The 14,042-nt window shown below is 37.2% G+C and overlaps 1 protein-coding gene and 1 long non-coding RNA gene across 2 annotated transcripts in view; both read right to left on the bottom strand.

Moving 5' to 3' along the window:
- C10H12orf42 (chromosome 10 C12orf42 homolog) overlaps window positions 1-14,042 on the bottom strand; it is a 416,673-nt gene that overhangs the window by 153,572 nt on the left and 249,059 nt on the right. The window lies entirely within an intron of this gene.
- Window positions 24-7,742, bottom strand: LOC134756583 (uncharacterized). Its single transcript, XR_010129403.1, has 3 exons — window positions 7,568-7,742; window positions 6,769-6,893; window positions 24-258 (listed from the first exon to the last, which is right to left on the bottom strand). It is a non-coding gene; the product is annotated as an uncharacterized lncRNA (long non-coding RNA).

Genomic DNA, 14,042 nt, shown 5'->3' on the forward strand with positions numbered 1-14,042 from the left:
GCGCTCAGCATGGCAATTCTGGTCTTGGCTGGACTCCCCCATGCATCTGTCAACAGCTCTGCTTCTGCAGTTACTGGGGTGCCTTGGCTCTCCTCCTTGTGTTTTCTCATCCTTCATTGGTTAGTGCAGACTTGTTCCTTTGGGGAAGGAAGGATTGCAAGAGAGCTAAAGGGTGGAAGGCCTCTTGAGGACCAAGGTGGTAACTGGTGCTACGTTAGTTCTGTCATGTTCCATTGGGCAAAGAAAGTCACAGGAAACCTGGATTCAAGTAAAAGAGAAAGAGATTCTACCTCTTGAAGAAGAAATATGCAACATCACACTGCAATGAATGTAGATATAGGGAGGCCATCAATGCGATTAATACACTGCAGGAGGCATGTGGTGGATTGTGGCTGCCACTACAGAAAGACAAATCTGCTCCCTAGAGTAGAGTATGGAGGGATGTGGGACTAATATGGCCATGGCTTGATTTTGTAAGTAAAATTCTACTGAACTCCCCAGAGTACAGTAGGAAGGGACATGGGACAAACATGGCCATGGCTTGATTTTGTAAGTAAAATTATATTGGAACACAGCTACATCCTTTTTTTTTTTTAACCTACTGTGTGTGGCTGCTTTCACACTGCAACAGTACAGCTGAGTAGTTGCAACACAGATGACATGGCCAGCAGAGCCTAAAATACTATGATTCTTTAGAGAAGGAGTCTTCTCTAGAGTTTTGATACTCCAAGTATTGTCTGTGGATCAGCAGCTTTGGCATTGCCTGAGAACTTGTTGGAAATGCAGAATCTCAGGTCTACTGTACCAGAATCTTCATTCTAACAAGAATCCCCCAGAAAATGCACAGTAGAGTTTGGGCACCACTGGACCAGAGAGCAGCTACACTGCTTGGATATAATCTGAGGAGTGTAGGAGTCCCAGTGGTAATTATTGAAAGGATAAACTCCATCTGGAAAACCCAACAACTGTTGTTTCTTTGGAGCCAGCATGACTGCTGTGCTGCTTCCAGGAGCTCTGTCCATCCTTGGGAGAGATTACGCCCTTGATCTAGGAAAACAGAGGGGAATGAAGGCCCTATGAGTGCAGCACGGTGAGAAAGAGCTGTAGGATGCCCCAGTCAAATCAGTTGGCCAGGACTGAGCTCTGATTCCTGAAAGACTAAAGGAAGAGGGACCAGGGAACAGCCAGCGACATGGTCTGAATCAAGGTGGTAGTAGCCAGTTCTATAAGCTCGAAGGAGTCAAAAAGGGCTAAGGGATCCTAGTTAAGGGATTGACCCTGGTACTGCAGATGTCGACCATGGCTGGCAGCTGAGGAGAATTGTGGGCAACTGTGGCTGGGCCATTGGGCTTGCACTTGGGAGTGTGGCTAGTCTCTGCTCTAGTTTTCTTCTTGGGCTTTTAGTTTTTTTTCAAGGGTATATGAGTAAGAATTAGTGCATATGGGGAATTTTTGTAAGGCTACAAATAGGCACTCTATAATATTTGGATAAAATAAAATCTTCCTCATGGATTTCTTGTAAGCATTGAGTTAATCCATGTAAAGACTTAAAATACTGCTTAAAACACATGCAACGCTCATGAGATATTACCTATTGTGATAATCATTGTCAGCAGCATCATCTTTGTTGTCATCATCATGATCACCATCAGAATAAAAACTCAAAGTCATTAGGGTCCCAAGTAGCCCTTGGCATCAACTATAATCAGACTCCTTCTTATTTTTCTCCCATGTCTCACCTGTCTTCTCTCTGCACCACTCTCAGGATGTCTTTCCCTTTCTGAAAACCATCTTCCACCTCTTCCAATCCATGTGTTTTCTGGTCTTTCACAATTTTGGTTGCAATTGGCCTTGGCTTACCATTCTAAGAGTCAGCCCGCTCCTTCAGCTATAGTACTAGCTAGAAAATTCCCTTCATGTTTCCTACCATAACAGAATCTCATGGGCCCTGCCTATCTTCCTGTATCAGACCATAGGTGGTTAGCTTGTTAATCTGGGATCAGTTCCCCATGAGTCAGGTATCCATCTTTGGTTCAATCAGCTGTTGTGGGGGGCAAGGGTGGGTGATTTCCCTTGGAAGTGGGTGTGCATGAATAGGTATTGAGACTTAGTCTATTCAGTACTCTTTTAAACCATGTTGGTCTGGGGATAAGGAAGGAGATACTGAAGATGCAGATGGTGATGACTTTATTATCAGAAGGGAGGAAGGAACTAGAGACAAAGTGCTCCTGAACTTCCAGATGGAGACTGGCTTGCGTCCTATCTTGGAAGAATTGTGGAAATAAATCAGAAGTAGGAAAGAGACTATATTACCAGTAAACACCGCTCTGAAAATGAGACATTCAACACAGAAACAATTATAGAACTTCTACTATAGGCAAAAGATACCTTATTGGAATTCTTCATATTCAGAATTATTAATACCACTAAGCATTTACTAATATACCACATACAATAAATATTATTACTATCATATAATAAACATCAACATTTATTAGGTGTTACCATGTGCTAGGCACTAAGATTAAACTTCACCATGTATTTCTTATTTAGATCTCACAGTAACTCTATGAGTCAATCATAGAGATCCTCAAAATGCCTCACAGACTATATAGTCCAGACATCAAGCGACCTAAACAGATACCAGCCAGAAGTAGATAAGACCATACAAGGGCACATGGGCTCAACATCAGCTCTAGATATAGCTTCTATTGTCATCACCCTTAGTAAATGAAGAAACTAAAACACAGGAGAGACACATGCTAGCAAGTCATGATGCTGGGCATTTGAGGCCAGACCATCTGGTTTCAGAGTTCTCACAGCCTACCTACAACCTCCACAGCTCTGAGGACTCACACTTGCTCCTGAAGTCATGAGAACTGAATTAATAGTGCACTCACAAGACATAAGAGTAGTTGGACTGTGTGTAGGCTTATAGTTGGAGTCTTTATTTAATGCCAGAACCGCTGTTTCCATGTCCCAGGCTAAAAGAAATGCTAATCAATTCCTACTTCAAAATTCACTCCAATATTACATTTTTTGCAACATTTCCCAAGTGTCTCTACCCTGCATGATACGCAGAATTGGAGTCATGCCATCTTTAATGCAAGGAGCACTTTACATTGCATTAAAATTATGTGAATGTACATTTCCCCAAGAAAACTGTAGGCTCCTAGAAGTCAGGAACTGTGGCTTTCTTGACTCTGTATCCTAAGCACTTAATATAATATTTAAAACACAGTAGATGCCCTGCATGTGTTGCTGAATGAATTAAAAAAATAAATGAATGGTTGATGAAACAAATTGCTCATAGCAGAATGCAATGCTCTAACATCTTTTAATCATTGTAAAGAGACAGATAAAGTTATTGTAAGAGAATTGCAAATGTCTAATTATATTTCCATTAACCTACATTTTTAGAAAAAGAGGGCATACTTATTGACAAAGAAGTTATAAAAACCATTTGGTCTCAAAATACACAATGGCATTGTTTTCAAACCTTTATGAGAAGCATAGCTGTTTTGTTTAAAAAAAAAAAAAAAGAAAACATTTTATTAGGTTTTTCTCCCTGAGTCTTCCTTCTCCTGTCCCTGACAGCCCCCACCCCATAACAGCATACAGCTCTAAGATGCCACTTCATTTATTTAGATTCCATTTTAGTGGATTAGTCATTTACCTAATGGAGCTGGCCTCTCTTGTTCAGAAAGCAAACATATTGAAAGGTAAATACAACTGAACAGATCAAGTAACCACGTCCGGTGGCTGCACCTGCCATTTGGACCACTCTCCATGGGCAATTTGAAAAATATCTGGCAAATTTTCCTATTTACCTTATAAAGGTGGAGGAGTAGAAACAGCACTGCAACATGAGTTAGGAAATTTAGGTCACAGCCATAGCTTTGATCTTAAGCGCAATGTGACCATTGGCTGGTCATTTTCCTCTCTGGGTCTCATTGTCTTGGCTTTTAAAATAAGAGGGTTGGACTATGTTACTTATAAATGTCCTCCCAACCTTAAAATTGTATCTTCATTCATTTGATAAATATTCTCTCAAGACCCAGTCTGAGTAAGACACTTTGTAAGGCATTGTGGGAGAGACAGAGGCACAGACAACATGGCTTCTCCCCACCTCTTGGGATTAAAACAAACAGGGGATCAAAAGGAAGCCTGAAAACATGTGTGTTACACTCATTTGTTTTAAGACTATTTAGCCTGTGTTATTAGTCTTTTTCAAAGAATGATTTTAAAATAAATGTATAGGCACTAAACCTCAAGGTGATTACTAAGACCTCTAGATTTAATGCCTATACATTTATTTAATTAAACACTTGCTGAATCCTAAGCAATTTGGAAAGTTCTTCCAAGGACAAGGTAAAGTGACAGCTTTGAGAGGAGCATTTTCTTATGGTGGATGTGTCTTTTTTTCTCTTCCTTTTCATTCATTGGCTCATGGAGTCAACTACTCTTCCAAGTCTCAGAACATGAATCTTTTCTTGTCTAAGAGAGCCTAGAAAGAAACTAATCGTTAACTTTCTTCTTAAGTGCTTTCCAAATTCAGCACCAGAACTCAGCTCTGAGATCCGCCTGTTGTAAGATTGGAAAAGGTAAGGACACTCTAGACTGCAGTTGTGTTTGACCTAAATTTATTTTCTTTCAGTTGTGCTATGAAACATTTTCTCAGACTTCAATTCAGCCTCAATTTTTACAATGGAAATTACTGGAATAATAGCTAAGTTGTGTTTTCTGCACTGGTAAGACCACATCAATATCCTTTTTTCAAATAAATAGTGGTTTGAACAAAAAGTTTATTGGTCTGTGAAATATTGTTTTTAATACTTCACCCTGTCTTTTTAAAAAGTTCTTTATTACACTTTTCAAATTTTTTTTCTGCTTAAAAAAATTTAAAAGGTCACAAAACACCCAAATTCTAATTTCTGAGAAGTCATTTTATCCCACTAACCATCTGCAATAAAATAAGCATCAGATGTGCACTCACAAGATATTGCCACCCTAATATTTGGAATAGAAATAAATGGCTATCAAGTTGGAATAGGTGATGAAACATGTGTTTTAAGAAAGGAAAAACAATATTTTAATAATTACTTTGAAAAAAGTATATGGAAATTCAAATCAATGCAAAAACATATTTTTAATAATTCACTTTATAAAAAGACTGAAAATAAAATATATTTCATATTAGATTTTCCCAGTGCATTGAAAGGAAGTTTGCTAATAAAAATTCCACTTAAATCCAATTTTCATGGCGCTTGTGTAATATTGAAATCATAATCTCCAGCATTATTGTCATGACTATTACTTCACTACTTGCCATTTACTTTAATATAATCATAATTAAACTCCAAATGTTATGGGAAATTTTTTTTAAGAGATAGGGTCTCACTCTGTTGTTTAGGCTAGAGTGCAGTGGCACAATCATAGCTCACTACAGCCTTGAAATCCTGGACTGAAGTGATTCTTCTGCCTCAGCCTCCTGAGTAGCTGGGACTACAGGCACACACCACCATGCCCAGCTATTTGGTTTTTCTTTTTTTTTTCAGAGATGAGGTCTCACTATATTGCCGAGGCTGATCTCATACTCCTGGACTCAAACAATGCTCCAGCCTCGGCCTCCCAAAGCTCTGGGATTAAACGTGGTAGCCACTGTCCCTGGCCAGAAAGTATTATTATATAATGTATATGAAAGTAAGTAAAAATGGGGAAATATCAAAATGATATGTAGTTGAAAACATTCCCATGCTATATATGCCCCAGTCTTCACAAATACATTCACATTATCTGTATCCTTATTGTAATTATTAAAATAATTGTATCCTTATTGTAATTATTAAAATAATTTTAATTAGATACTCAGGAAGTAATGCCCTGTTTTATTAAATGTCTTTTGCATTTTCCTGAAAGGCATATTAATATTATAATTATACATTTAATGATTGATGATGCCTTTCTAGTAAGTAGAAAATGCTTCTCTTTGTTAGCAAAACTCTATCCACAATAAGCTTAACAGTGTACTGGTAATTATTTGTAGTTGCCACATTTGATTTTATGAAAATGCTCAGATTTATCCCTTTTTCTCAGCTATAGAGGACAAAGTCAGGTCACTTGTGTTTTGTCAGAAAAATGGATGTTGTCCATGGCAGTGCCAGCAAGGAAGGAAAGCAAAATAAATATGTGTTATATCTGGAAGAAAGATGTCCTTTAGGGCAGAGGCTCTCAGTGTTGGTTGCCCATTAAAATTACTTGAGGAGATTATCTAAATCCCATTCTACAGCTACACCTCATTCCAATTAAATCAGAATATTTGGCAGTGTGGCCCAGGCATCATTATTTGTTAAATTTTCCAAGGTTGATTCCAATGTTCAGCCAGGGTTAAGAACTGGAGCTACAGGGTAGGCAAGAGAAAAATAGGAATCTGACCTCAGACTGCCTTCATATGTCTCATTTCCAGTAGGTCACATTTATGTTACCAAAGAAAACATTCAGCCACCTGGATCTTCTGGACATGAACTTCCTAGTCCCATAACATGCACGGATCCGAATCCCTGGCCTGCTGGAGGCTTGGGCTGATGTCAACCTAACAAGGGCTCTTGCAGTGATTGGCAGATACCCTCTAAAAAGACAAGGGTTAACTGCTCCAAACACCCACACTGGCAGTATGGCATCTCTGAGATCACCTGTTCAAGGTGTTTTGGTCCATGCATAGGTTGGCTCAGGAATAGATGCCTAGACATAGGCAGTGATGGTACTCACTCTAAGTATTATTCCATGTACTAGATGAATCTTCCCCCATGTTCAGCGTGAGCCCCTGAAGACCTGTCCTGACAGTTCTCTGTCAACTGTAAATATTCCTCTTTCCCTAAGCAGTGTTCAACATTCTTTGAAAAGAAAAAAAAAGAAAAATTTCTAAGTTAGTATAAAGTCTCTAAATTAGTAGCATTCTGAGCAACAATGTTGCTATGAACATACATAACTATACTATAAATAACCACATATAGAATTTCCCCTCTTTTTTATCTTGATTCCAAGGCCATACATCTAACTTATTTTTCACTTGGATACAATGTATTTTTTACTTTCTTTTCTCACTTCCTTCCTGAGCCCCTATCTTGTCATTAATGTTCTCTCCACTTCCTCAAAATCTATCCAGTGTGCCATGGACACACCATGTTTAAACTAATACTCCTGCTAAATAACCAGAGATGATTCTGAGGTACATGGACATCTCTGTAGGTCTTTTTATTTGTGGTGACATCAGAAGCACATATCTTAATTCATCTCTTTAAAGAACATACTTAAAGAGTCAACAGAAGCAAAGGGGGAAAACAAGGAAAGAAGATATTGTTGTATTATCCTATTTTCACCAAGCATCAGGAACAAATGTAATAAATAAACATCTAAAATGAATAGAATTGTTTAAGTAATCCCAGAGGATGAACACTAATAATGTACTTTTCAAAATTTGAGCCCCATTCCAACAGTGTGACAGGTAACTAATACTATTATGTTGAGTTAAGAAAATTCAGCTGGAAACAGGCAGTGAAAAACTCACCTAGTAAAGATAAATGAACACAAGCTTCAGCGGTGGTTATTTTCTGTATAACCTTGGGCAAGATTATTAAGCTCTCTTGGTTCCAGTTCTCTTACCTGTACAATGGTAATCATTCTTGAGGGACATTATTTGTTCACAAAATAAGTACAAGCTATGGAATCACAAAGATGTGTGATTGAATTCCACTTATGTTGAACACTAGAGGAGTAATCACAGGAAGTCAATTAACTTTTCTGAGCTTCACATTTTTCATGTAAAAAAAGAGTGAAAATAAACCCTAACATAGACAGTTATTTTTAAAATAATGAGATAACATAAATAAAATGCCTTGTTAGATGCCAGGAGCACTCTAAGCACTTTATAATTGATATTGATTATTATTTCTCAGAACACTAGGAGCTGCCACAAAGATTACTAATTGTAAGAGCCAAATACTGGGCCAAAAAATTCTTAATTTGTTCCATAAACATTTATTAAGCCTTGATACATAGAAGCCAATGTGCAGAAATAAACAAATGTATAAAACATTACTTTGCCCTAAATCAGTTATGATTTAGATGAGATATGGGACACGTATACACCTAACTATTGGACCAGGCAGTCTGTTGGCTATCAAGTGCCTGATACTTGCCCAAACCAAGCCCTTTAAGATACTAGAAGGAGTGTCTAGCTAGAGCAATACAGAGGTCAGAGGGAAGAGGTAGCCTTTGAGCTGGACTTTGAAGGAGCTGGACAGGACAACATGTGAGTGAAGGACATCCAGGGGTGACAGATGTGAATTAGTCAACAAAGTAGCCAAAATAATGGGCAAAGTTCATTTAATTTGGCCATATTTCTTTTACAAAATAGAAGTGATTGGCAGTAGTTAGCTTGCTAACCAATTATTATGAGTTATCACAAAGTTGCCAATTTGGTTCCAACTTACAGATTCAGTCATAGTAAACGGAAGTAAACTAATATTTTAAAATTCAAAACATGGAAGCCCTCCATGTAACTCCAAGAAATGTTCTCTTTAAATAGTCGAAGCAGAAAGATGCCATGTCACTGAGAATATCACCTCTCTCAATACCAAATCAAGTTTGTTTGGCGATTTCTTTTAAGTAAACCCAACTGGAAATCGAAGTGACTTTTACTGAGGGAAGTTTTGCTGGATAAACATTTACCATACATTAATTTACCTCTTTAGCAATTAATTATATTTTAAGAGGGCTGGATTTAAAGGATTTGGAAGAATACCAAAATATATTCAAATGATCTTATGCCATATGACTCTGTACCATATGTGAACAAACTTAATTAAACTGATTTCAAAAAAAAAGATGTCACTGTTTGCCTACAGTGTGGATATAACCCTTGGAACCTAAACATTCCAAATATTGGAAATGAAGTCATAAAAGTAGTTCAACCGTGCAAAGATTTAATATCTTTTTAAAGACATAGACCTGAGTGAAAGGGATTATCTATTCATATGGTCGGAGTAAACAATCCACTTTGTGGCCCAACAGATGGAGGCTTTGAATCTGGGAAGGAGAAAGCAGAGAAGAATAAAAATGCAGAGCTTAAAATGACCATTGCACTATGTTTTTAAAAGCTTTCTTCCCTACTCAGTGTGAGCCCAGAGGCTCATTATTACAGGTAGAAGGAAACATAAAAATCCTTTGGGTGTGAAATTTATCAGTCTATATTATTTATTCCTAGCAGGTATGCTTCATTTTTAATATGCATAGTTAATTTTGTAAAAACTGAAATAAGATTTTCATATTTTATTTTCTTTATTTGCAATAATTTATTTCATTTTATTTTTATAAAGCTATGTTTTACAAGAAATGAAAAAGTTTCATGGTTTTTAAAAAGGAACAAACTATAAAATCAGTATTTGATAAATTTCAAGACTATGAATTCTCAAGTTGATTCTCACTGCAACAAGTACCATTTTTTCAAAAAAAATCATGATCAATAGTCTTCATCTTAATATTTTGAGTTAATATTTAATTAAGATCATATTGGGAAAATATAATAGAAGTGTAAGTGTTATAGAAAAACATAAAACAACAAAGTTCTTTGCAGTTTCTCAGACTCATTCCTGCTTGAAAAAAATAGAGCCAGAACAAACTTTTTATTTGTTCTAGACCTCATAAAACAGCATGAAGCCTGGTAAATAAATTTGTCTAACCTTCTGTGCATTTTATGTCAAAAAATTTTATATGCAATGAGATATTGTTTATGACATCAATATTTCTTGTACAGTTTCAAAAAGTAACTATTCGTCATTCTATTTAGGGATAAAATGTTTAAATGCTATGAGATTGAAACTAATAAGCAAAAGTAAATTTCTGACCCTCTAGTGCCCAGGAATATTCCTAGGCCAGCTTGTCCTCCTCACACCCACCCCAATTCTTCTTTTCCTTTCTAATGAGTTCTCCTCCCTTTAAGATTCACTTTACTCATTGCCTTTGGTATGGGACTCACCCTAATTGCCCCTAGTCTAGCTGGGCCAAGCTTCCTGACTCCTCTGTACATGTCTCTAGTGGTTAGGCTTGGCCATACTGGTTGGGAATTTAAAGCTTTTTTAAATGGTCAGGTAGCCATAATTGAACTGTTTAAGACTTAGTTATGAAGAGAAACAGTAGCTAATAGCTATTAAATGCTCAGCAGGGGCCCAGGCACTATGCTCAACCCTTTTACATGGATGCCATTCCATTCTCCCAATAATCCTATAGGGTAGGCACTCTTATTATTCCTATTTTACTAATGAGGAAACTGAGGCTTGAAAAAGATAAGTAATATACCCAAAGTCATGATGCAAGTAATTAGCAAAGACAGAAAGCACTTCAGCTCAGGTCTTTCTGCCTTCAGTCTGTTTCCTTAATCACTGTGGTGCACTTCTTTTCCTTAGGGTCTTATTCTGTGCTTAAGACCTAAAATTCCTTTGAGTCGTAAATTTGAAATTTATAAGAAGGATTTATGAGAAGAAAACAACTTCATTTTCTTTGTAAAACAATGAATCCATTTTTCTTAGCAAATGTTTAGCCATTATACAATGAATTGTCGGCATACACCACCATTATTCATTTACATCTATGGAAATCAACATGATTATGTTTTAACACTCACAATGCAAACATTATGGCCTGATATTACAGTAAGTCGATAGTAAAGTACTCAAAATAATTTGACTTAAACTCTAAAGCAGAGTGTTCAGAGCCAACCAATAATTCAGATAATCCACTCAAGTCAAGGCAATTATGCATTTAAAGGTTCTATGTGAAGAAAACGTTTTTAATTCAAAAATCAAGTTGTCTTTCAAATGTCGTTAAACATATTTGTTATATTTATACATATATTACATATATAATATATTTCTGACCCCTCTGAAAAGCATAGAGACATGACAGTGATTGAGAAAATTCCGAAGATTAAAGAAGTCATTAAGGAAGTGAATTTGTAGTTTTTTGAGGCACCCTTCCGGGAATCAAATAGAAACGGAATAGGATCCTAGTCCAACACCCTCTAGCTGTGAGACCTTGCACAGACCACATGACCTCTTTGTGTCTTAATTTCTCCATCTGTAAAAATGGTTTCTGGAAAGAATTAAATGTAATTATGTATGTGAAAGTGCCTTTCACAGTGTTTGGTATATGGTTGACTATTTTTTAATGTTAATTCCTTTCCTTTGAAAGTTTTACATATAATTGTTGAACCCCAACTAATATTCTAGACATGGTTCACTCTCTGTGAATACATAGATTGAAGATAGAATTTGGCCTCCAAAATGGTCCACAGTTTAGTGGGTAAGAATGATCAGAAAACCAACTAATAAAACACAACATTAAATGTGTTGCCATAGAGATGACCACAGAGTGGAGGGAGGAATCAAGCTTGAGTCGGGGCCCTGAGGGAGGTCATATTAGAAGGAGACGCTTAAGATGAGTCTTAAAAGTTCAGAGGATTGGAGTTAGTTTGGGGAGGCCAATCCAAGTTTGTGAATACTCATGGAGATTAGAAGCAAGTTTTCTTTACTTATGTTTTTTCATTTAAACCTCACAACAACCCTTGAAGTTACATGTTACTGTTCTTACCTTCCAGACAATGAAAAGGCAGGACTTACAGAATAATTATTAATTTTTATACCTATGAATAACAGAAAATAAATAAAGATGACAATAATATGCTATCATGAGTCAAAGACAGCAAAAGATGATGGTTGACTAAGACCAGCTGGTCCAGAATCTCGACATAAGTGAAGGAAGAAACTAAAATAATTTTAGTTTCAACTCTAGACTCAGTCTAGATTTCTAAAGATAGCAAAATCCTATTGGAAGTCCTTAGAGTGGTGAAAAGTTTGGGAATAAATAAGAAAATCTCCTATTCTTACACTATCCCATATCTGTTTTCCCTGGTTCAATTCAATCCGAGAGAGAAGGCAGGCACTCACAAGAGGCCGCTGAACAAACAGGGACTACCCAGTTTCAGTACAGCACATATTAAATAAGAGAACAAACTCAAACACACAGGGCTGACAATACCAAGTGATGCAAATCAGTCTGCTTTATGTTATCATGCTGAAAGACTAATATTACCCATTCGTTAGGAAACAAAAGCCAGGGTAAGTGAGCAAACCAGTCAATCCTTAGATTTTCTAACCTTCCAGGAAAGAGTTACAAATGTCAACATTGACTCACCAGGGCTAGTTGCTATTCAAAAAGAAAGTCATGTTTTTCCCACTAAGGTTTTTGTTCAAGTTATGACAATATTCCCTGTAGAACATCAGTTTCTGCAGTTAGACTCATGATCTTAGTTGATGCAAATAATGTTTTTCCACTTTTAAGAAATCAGAGACATCTATCTATCTATGTATGTTTGATTTTCTAAAGCAGTATAGTATGTTTTACTTCTTGGAATGTCAGCTAAGATTTTTTAGGTTGAGATTAAAATGCAAGGAGGTTTATCAGCTCATATAACTGAGATAGGCCTTGCTTCAGGAATGCCTTAATTGGGGGTTCCAATTATATCACGAGACCCTGGTTTTCCTGTCTCTCAGTTTTTCTCTCTTCCATGTTGGCTCCTTTCCTATGTTGTGGTTGCAAGACGGCTTCCACAGCCCCAGAGCTAACATCTTTCACCTTCACATCCAGTAGAAAAGCACAAGCCTTTTCTCCAACAGCACCTACATTTTAAAGCCCGGAGATGCAGTACAATCGGTATAGCTTCGAACTGCGCCCATCCTGAATAAACCAACCATCATGGCCACTGGGATGCAAAATGTTGCTAACCCAGGGAAGGGAAAGGGAAACAATGAATGTCCAGTGCTCTTGTTCATGAAATATTGTTCAAGAGTTCCCCCAAAGGACAGAGGGAGAGGATAAAAGCAAATTAAACTGATCTTCAAGAAATGTTAGGTGAGAAAGAGTTCACTATTCCTGTAGATGTTGACTTATAGCAGTCACGTGACTTCAACAGAAAGTTTTATTTTCTATCTTTCTTGTTTTCTCCAATGCCACTTTTTCTTGGTTCTCTTGTTCTCTAATCACTTCTCAGAATCCTTCACAAGCTTTTCCCTCCCACCTGTTCCCTTGAGTGCAAGTGTGTTCTTTCAGGGTTCTACCCTTGAGATTCTTTTATCACTGTGTGTGTGTGTGTGTGTGTGTGTGTCTGAATGAGTCCATCTACTCCCATGACTTCAAACATTACTCAAATCCATATTTCAAATTCAGACCCCTCTTTGGTAATCCTAAAGACCACCCTTTTCTGGCACTTAAGTGACAATCACTCATTCATTCATTCACCTAGTGTTTATCAAGCAACTGTGATATGCCATTCACTACTTGATATGCTAGGATGACAACAAAGCAAACGCAAGAAGTCATTCCTGACCTCATGGGCTAGTCATGCTGGCATGAAAGGCTGGCACCATCAGACACTTGGTTGCAAATTTACAGTCAATGACCACAAACAGCAACCAACTTCTACACCATCCCCCTTTCCCAACCCCACTATAGCAGCTAGATGTGCCTAGCTTCCAGAGATCTCTACAAGCTTCGATTTGTCCGTTGACATCCCTTCCTCATGATGCTGGTTAGTGCCTCTTCTTTGATCCTCTAATTCCCTTACACAAACTTTAATGCCCAGCTCTTTCTGCATTGGGGAAATTTCAATTTCTATAATACATTCCTTAATCTGTATTATTCATACAGTGTTCTGCTTCCTTATTTGAACCCTGACCGAAAATTGCAGTCCTTGTGCTGAGTCTGTAACCCAAGGGTTTTATATATTAATAGCATATTTTACATCTCCCACTATACCTTCTGTAGAAAGGACAAGAGATTGCTCAAACAAAGGAAGAGAAACTTCACCATACACTCTTATTACCTCAACTAATTTTGAACATGGCCTGCATAGTATGACACCTACTAGGACTTAAAGTACCAGTATTGGTCATGCAAATCCTTCACATTTACAGTGTTTCATAATTTTT

The sequence above is a fragment of the Gorilla gorilla genome, chromosome 10, assembly GCF_029281585.2.
Source record: "Gorilla gorilla gorilla isolate KB3781 chromosome 10, NHGRI_mGorGor1-v2.1_pri, whole genome shotgun sequence".
NCBI lineage: Eukaryota > Metazoa > Chordata > Mammalia > Primates > Hominidae > Gorilla > Gorilla gorilla.